At 46.0% G+C, this 7,253-nt stretch overlaps 1 long non-coding RNA gene across 1 annotated transcript in view; it reads left to right on the top strand.

The window, feature by feature from the left end:
• Nucleotides 1-1,864: 1,864 nt before the first annotated feature.
• The window catches only part of LOC120228360, a 9,930-nt gene continuing 4,541 nt past the window's right edge, over nt 1,865-7,253 (top strand). Inside the window, exons 1-2 of the long non-coding RNA XR_005527474.1 lie at nt 1,865-1,924; nt 6,919-7,042. This is a non-coding gene — a long non-coding RNA (uncharacterized LOC120228360). The remainder of the gene's footprint in view (nt 1,925-6,918; nt 7,043-7,253) is intronic.

Below are 7,253 nucleotides of genomic sequence, written 5' to 3'. Positions count from 1 at the left end.
GGGGAGGAAGAGGAAGAAGAGAATGAGGAGGGGGACGGGGGGGCAGGAGGATGTGGAGGATGAGGGAGGGGGAGGAAAAGGGGAAGAAGAAAGAAGGAGGGGGATGAGGCGGACGAGGAAACATCAGTGCTTCTGGAGGCAGAACAGTTTCCCACGCCTCCAAAGATAAAGATACCCAGGTCCCAGTCTCTGGCACCTGTGAGTTGTTATCTTCGTGGCAAATGAGACTTTGCAAATGCAATTAAATTAATCTCCCTGAGAAGGGGAGATTATCCTGGATTATCTAGGAGGGTCCAGGGTAATCACAAGAATCCTCATAAGAGGGAGAGGTGAGGTTGGCAGAGGTCGGACTGTGATGTGAGAAGGACCCGATTCGCCATTGCTGGCTTGGAAGATGGAGGAAGAGAACCACGAGGCGTGGGAGGTGGGGGCCTCTGGGGGCGGCGGAGATAAGAGACAGGGTGTCCCTTAGAGCCTCGGAGAGCAGCCCCACCCAGTGCAGCGGACGCTGCAACCGCAGCCCCGCGGGTGTCACACGTCTGACCTACTGAACAGTTAGATGGTAAACTGATGTTCTTTTAAGCCACCAAGTTTGTCATAATTTGCTAAAGCAGCCACAGGAAAAAAGATACAGTGTTTAATAAATAGTTATTGAAATTGAACCCCAAAAGCTTGCAAAGATATAATATATGACGCCCTAAATATACTTAGAAGAAGAATTTTAATGCCAGAGGCTCTAGTTATTAATTTCCTGAATGTCATGTTTCAGGGTAGAAGCGGAAAGGTAGGACTCGATTTAAGATTCAGAAGGGAGAAAGTTTCCCAATTAGGAGACATTGCAGCCAGGCTGAAGAAACGATTTCCTTGAAGCATCTCCTGGAATAGTGTTTGGAAAAGACAAAATATTAGACAGGACATAAAAATTACTGCATTTCCATTGCTTTAATACCTTCTTTGAACTTGTATTTCTGCAGAGCATTAAAAAGTGGCTCAAAGCCCATTTAGTGGCTTTTCTTCTGTGATGTATTCCTCAGGAAGCCTCACTACCCTTTTCTGGTTCATGACTCCTCTGACCAGGTAAGCCTCTGCTTTCAAGAGCTCTGCATAAGAAATAGTGTTGTTGTTGTTTTTTAACATTTATTTATTTTTTACAGACAGAGACAGAGTACAAGCAGGGGAAGGGCAGAGAGAGAGGGAGACACAGAATCCGAAGCAGGCTCCTGGCTCCGAGCTGTCAGCACAGAGCTGGATGGAGGGCTCAGACTCATGAACCACAAGATTGTGACCTGAGCTGAAGTCAGTACTTTATCGACTCAGCCACCCAGAGCTCCAAGAGATAGTGATTTTTATTAATAAAAGTATTTTGCCAAATAAAAGGTATATCCGTTCTCCCAATTTATGTGTCTGATGAGAAAATTGAGGGACACTACATCTTTTTCACCCAAGATTACTTTTATGAATCTAATTCTGATACATGGTCATATGAACTTGATTTAACACAGAAATCTATGTCATTGTGAATGCTTTTCTTAAACCCCCAAGAATAGTATATTACTAAAAGCCCTTAATTTTTTCTAATAGCCATATAGATAGATCTAATATTCCACAACTAGATTTGGAGAAAAAGTACAATTCTTTCTTTCTGGGGAAAAAAAAGGTATGTTCCTTTATTATCTTTTGGTTTCTAAAAATAGGCTGGAATTAAATGTCATGTACCTTTGGAATTCATTTTATAAATATACTTGGTAACTAGGAAACTCACATTGTCATTATTTATAATCTAGGAATTCTTTCCATGGTAACTGTTATAAGGTCATAATTATGAAGCCACAATGGAGGCTCCGAGGCTATTTGAGAATTCACCAAAAAAAGCCTATTCACAGGAGGTGGTAACATCTGATGTGCGGATCACAAGATTAATGAGGTGAGGGCTTATGGACTCACATGAGTGGTTGTAGCTATGGTTCAACTTGGTCTTCTCTGCCTTGAACCTTCTTTCTTTAAAATTTTTTAAACTTTTTTTCATTTCTGAGAGACAGGGTGAGACAGAGCACGAGCAGGGGATGGGCAGGAGACAGGCAGAGAGAGTTGGAGACAAAGCCTGAAGAAAGCTCGAGGCTCTGAGCTGTCTGCACAGAGCCCGACTTGGGGCTTGAACTCACGAACCATGAGATCATGATCTGAGCGGAAGTTGGAGGCTTAACCCACTGAGCCACCCGGGTGCCCCTGCCTAGGACCTTCTTTTGGGCAAGAAATATTGCCAGTAGTACTGAGTCCCATTTTGCAGTCTTGGAGATGCCGTGTGCCGTTGATAGCGTTTTCCCCTTCTTGTGCGTCATGTGTGGGTTAATTATGTTGCAACATAACGGGGCTGCCAAAGTCCAAGATTCTGAGCAGAAGTAGGAGGCGGCCTCCATCGGAGGTTCAGTCTACACAAGTTCAAGTATGGTCTTCACCATGTCCCAGAGCCTTGCTAGGCAGCCCCCGAGGGAGTCCCAGCAACAAGTGCCTGTGGTGAGTTTGCTCCCATCCCACAAGAGCTGGGACTCAACTTCTCAGGAGCCACACTTGCTCCAAGATGCCTCTGTAGTTTGTCTGTCCTTATAGGAGACCCAACTTCTCGTCATGAAGCCATCAACCCCTGCAGAGCCAACATCAACCTGACCCCTCCGAGGCGTGGAGAGGGTGCTGCACTGGACCATACGGGACAGCAGAGGATCCAGGCACCTCAACATGCTGGAAGAGCAGTGCTGTTCTTAGAGCCAGATTAGTTAAGGAGGACTGACCACCCGTTCTGTATATAATAGGAAGGAAACACATTGGTGTCATCGAACACTACAAAGGAAAATGATGTGAGTTAAGAATTTAGAGAATAAACTCTGTTAAAAATCAAGCTTCCATAAATGGAAGGAAGTCAGACAACTTCTGAAATGTCTTATTGAGGGTAAACCACATGGTTCATGAGGTTTGTTCACACAATTCCATTCAATTAGCAGTAGCTGCCTGACCTGGCTCGGCCCGAGGAAAGTCTGTTATTCGAAGACCTCAAAAAGCAGTTTAAATAAATACCAATATGAAGAAAAGGAAGGAAGTAATACCTTACTTATAATTAAGCAACAACAAATAGAAATGAGATGCTATATTTTTTTAGTCTTTCAGAACAGCAAAGACTGAGGAGTCGGTATTTCACATTATATGAGGGTGTGGGACAAGTGCCTTATCGGCAGACTCTTAGGAGAGCATTTTGGGAATATCCAACAATATGAAAGACATATTTCCTTTGACCTGGCAGTTTCGCATTGTTACCTTGTGTATTTGTTTTATTATTTTTAATGTTTTTATTTACTTTTGAGAGACAGAGCACGAACAGGGGAGGGGCAGAGAGAGAGAGAGAGAGAGGGAGACACAGAATCTGAAGTGGCTCCAGGTTCTGCACTGTCAGCAGAGAGTCCCATGCAGGGGCTCGAACCCACCAACTGTGAGGTCATGACCCGAGCTGAATTTGGATGCTTAAGTGACTGAGCCACCCAGGCACCCAGGGACCTTGCGTATTTGTTTGAAGGATTTACTCTGTAGCATTGTTTGAAATACTAAAAGTGCAGACACTGTTAAGTGTTCATCCGCAGGGAATTCCTTAGTTAAATTATGGCACATCTAGAAAGAAGAGTTGGGTTTTTTTTTTTTAAAGTTTATTTATTTATTTTTTATTTATTTCTAGGAGAGAGAGAGAGAGAGAGAGAGTGAGCAGGGGAGGGTCAGAGAGAGAGGGAGATACAGACTCTGAAATAGGCTCCAGGCTCTGAGCTGGCAGTCAGCACAGAGCCCGACGCGGGGCTCGAACCCACGAACCGTGAGATCATGACCTAAGCGAAAGTCGGACGCTTAACCGACTAAGCCACCCAGGCGCCCCTAAATATATTTATTTTTGAGAGAGAGAGGAGAGAAAGAGAGTAAACACTTGAATGCTGACACACAGGAGAGGGGCAGAGAGAGAGGGAGAGAGAGAATCCCAAGCAGGCTCTGTGCTGGCAGCACAACGTGGGGCTTGATCCCATGAACCAGGAGATCATGACCTGAGCTGAAATCAAGAGTCAGACACTTAACCGACTGAGCCACCAGATACCTGGAAAGTAGAGCTATTTTTAAAAACAATTAGGTGAATCTGTGCAAATATGGAAGTTTATTCAAGATATGGTTTGATTCTTAAAGGATGCACAACAATGCAAAGACTACACTCTCATCTGTACCATAAAACAAACAAACAAACAAACAAATATATATATAGGTTTTCACAGACCTAGGAACCTCTGAAACATACATACAAAACTGTTCATGCTGGATTCCTCCGAAGATAGTGAATGAGAGGGGGTGGTTTTTCCATTATAATTCTACTCGATTCTGCAGGGGAGAAAGCATACAAGATACACATGTTTCTTTTAATTGCAAAAGTAATTAAAGTTGCCCATTTACTCCAGGTTGCAGCTAAAAAGAATAGCAACATTTGGAGATAGATTTCAAAAGTATATATTAGTTAGAGTTACTACTTTCAGTAAGTAGCCAAATTAAATATGGAGAGCTACACCTATGTCCACTGAAGATTTATTTGTGAGAGCAGAATGACTTTATAAATAAAGCAAGACAATTACTTTTGGCCGCACTACAGTAACTTGGAGACATAACTACTAAAGCTGCACGAAATCGAAGAAGCAACTATTTTTAGCTGTCAGATGATGGCTGAAGTGTGGACTGAGGTTCCTCGAGAAAAGAGAGACATGATGCTCCTGGGTCAACCACCTTTCTGCCCACAGCCCCTTTGTGGCCAAAGGCAGGGAAGGGTGCCCCAGGGGAGTAGGGCGGGGGCTGGGCTGGAATTTGTGGACAGGACCCAGGAGAAGGAGCGAGTGCAGTGTAAGAGCTCCAGAAAGCACCCAGGGTCCTTGTGCATCTGTGGGCAAGGATGGAGCTTTACTGCTGGGGGCAGGGGTGGCTGGGTCCGGGGAAGGGCAGCTCCGGGAAGCTGTGGGCTGTAGGAGATGCTGCAGACAGAGAAAGTGACCCGCACCAGACCCGGGGCACTCAGTCACCACCCAGGCAAGGCCATGTCTTAGGAGAAGGCTGCTCTTGTCTCGTCCCAGCAAATTGTAACCCAAACCTTGAAAGGATCAAGGTGCCTGTAAGAATCAGAGTGAGCAGTACCGGTGGTGGTTATCCATGCAATGGGCTACCACAGTGCTGCAAACATGATGCTAAAGCAGCATGTTTAGTAAAAGATGCTGTCTGAGCCAGCCGGAGCCTCTATAACAAAGTCCCGTAGATTGGATGGCTTGAACAACCAACATTTATCTCTCATGGTTCCAGAAGCTGGAATTCTGAGCTCAGGTGCCAGCATGGTCTGGTTCTGGCCAGGGCTTTGGGGTTCTGTCCTCACACGGCTCCTCCTCGGTGCGTGCAAGCGGAGAGGGGCTCTCCTGTCACACCCTCTTTTTATAAGGGTGTCGATCTCATCACCAGGCTCTACCTTCGTGACCTCCCCTAAGCCTAATTACCTCCCAAGGGCTCATCTCCCAGTGCCCTCGCGTTGGATTGGGAAGTAGGGCTCGAACAGATTACTCTGGAAAGGACATATTCAGCCCCTAACAGATCTTCACCATATCATATTAAACAAAACACGCACGTGTGTGAGAGAGACAGAGAGCAATCCGGAAATAAATAACCTGAAATGTGAATAATGTTTATGTCTGGATGTTCTATAAGATCACATAGAGGAGTTTTCCGAAAGGCACCTCCTTCCCGCTGTGGGGTCTTCACAAGTGCTATTTCTTCTGCCTGGGACACTATGTCCTCATTAGTCATTAGAAAACGATATTAAAGCCACCATGCGGTACCATCGGACAACCAATAGCACAGCTCTTTTGAATAATCGTGAGGCTGTTGACTCACAGAAACTCCCGCATTGCTGACTGGAGCCTAAAATGGGTGGATGCAGTGGGAAATGACTTGGGTGTTTCTTAAAAGTTGAACAAACGTCTAATGGACCAGCCGACAATTCTACTCCTCAAAGAAAGGAGACAATGACCACAGTGAGATTTATACAAAAATGTTTGTAAAAGATGTATCCGTAATCACGCAAGCCTGCTAATATGCATCAACATCTGGGGACCACATCAGTGCCGGGGAAGGCAGGCATCTTGCGGGCTGGGGGTTCCAAGCTTTGTCATCATCTGACTTTTCACCCTCTTAAAATTGTTTACCATGTACCCATATTTGATTTGAAAATGTTCAACTAAATATAAATTGCCCACAGCACGGAGCAAGCCAGGGTTTAAATAAGGAAAAACTTACAATATCATACTATGTTTTGAAGCCAAGTTTGGATCCTCTTTGAATCAGCAAATTCATGTTTAGAAATGTTTCAGAGGGATAACAAGGACATCCTTTAGAGGACTATTTACACCAGCAAAAAATTAAAGGCGATTTCAACATCCCCAAGCAGGGGTTTGGTTGTATCAGTGATAACATATCCGTACAAGCACTGTCCTGCAGCCACTCAGATCGTGGTGAAGAAGAACGTTCAACCGCACGCCACGACACTCACCACGTCGTAGTGCGTAAACGATGTGCATTCGTGTGTGAGGTCTGGAGGGTGCGCTGTGAAGTGCTAATAATGAATATGTCTCCATTCTCTCTGAGAGCATGTCTGGATTTTCCTAAAGGTCTCTTTCCTGCCTTAGTTCTCGGAAAGCTGAGTCCTGATGATGCAGACTCTTCAACCTTCAAAGCCCCAGCCTCAGTTACCTGTAGCCAGGCCTCTTCTGGAAGTCCACCAGCCCTGCCTGCCCCCAACCCCATCCTGAATCCCCGTTTTGTGTTCTTTACTCATAAATGAATTTTTCCATTTCTAATTCTGCAGTTATTTAGTCCGAGTCTGATGCCCTCCCTACTGTCTTTACTTTGGGGCTGAAGATCTCTTTCGACCATCACTGTGTACCCAGTAGGCAGTGCCACGCCTGCACATGCTAAGCACACAGTACATCGAGGAGAGGTAAGAAAGCCAAGCTGCACACAGCGAGGGCGGGGGGTGGGGGAGGGCAGGGGAGGGCAGGCCAGGGCAGGCGAGGGCAGGGGAGGGCAGGCGAGGGCAGGGGAGGGCAGGCGAGGGCAGGCGAGGGCAGGGAAGGGCAGGGGAGGGCAAGGGAGGGCGGGGGAGGGCAGGGGAGGGCAGGGGAGGGCAAGGGAGGGCAGGGGAGGGCAAG

This window comes from Hyaena hyaena, unplaced genomic scaffold (genome assembly GCF_003009895.1).
Source record: "Hyaena hyaena isolate Hyena2069 unplaced genomic scaffold, ASM300989v1 scaffold_22, whole genome shotgun sequence".
NCBI lineage: Eukaryota > Metazoa > Chordata > Mammalia > Carnivora > Hyaenidae > Hyaena > Hyaena hyaena.
The sequence above is the reverse complement of the archived record's forward strand: the minus strand, read 5'-3'. Positions and strand labels throughout refer to the sequence as shown.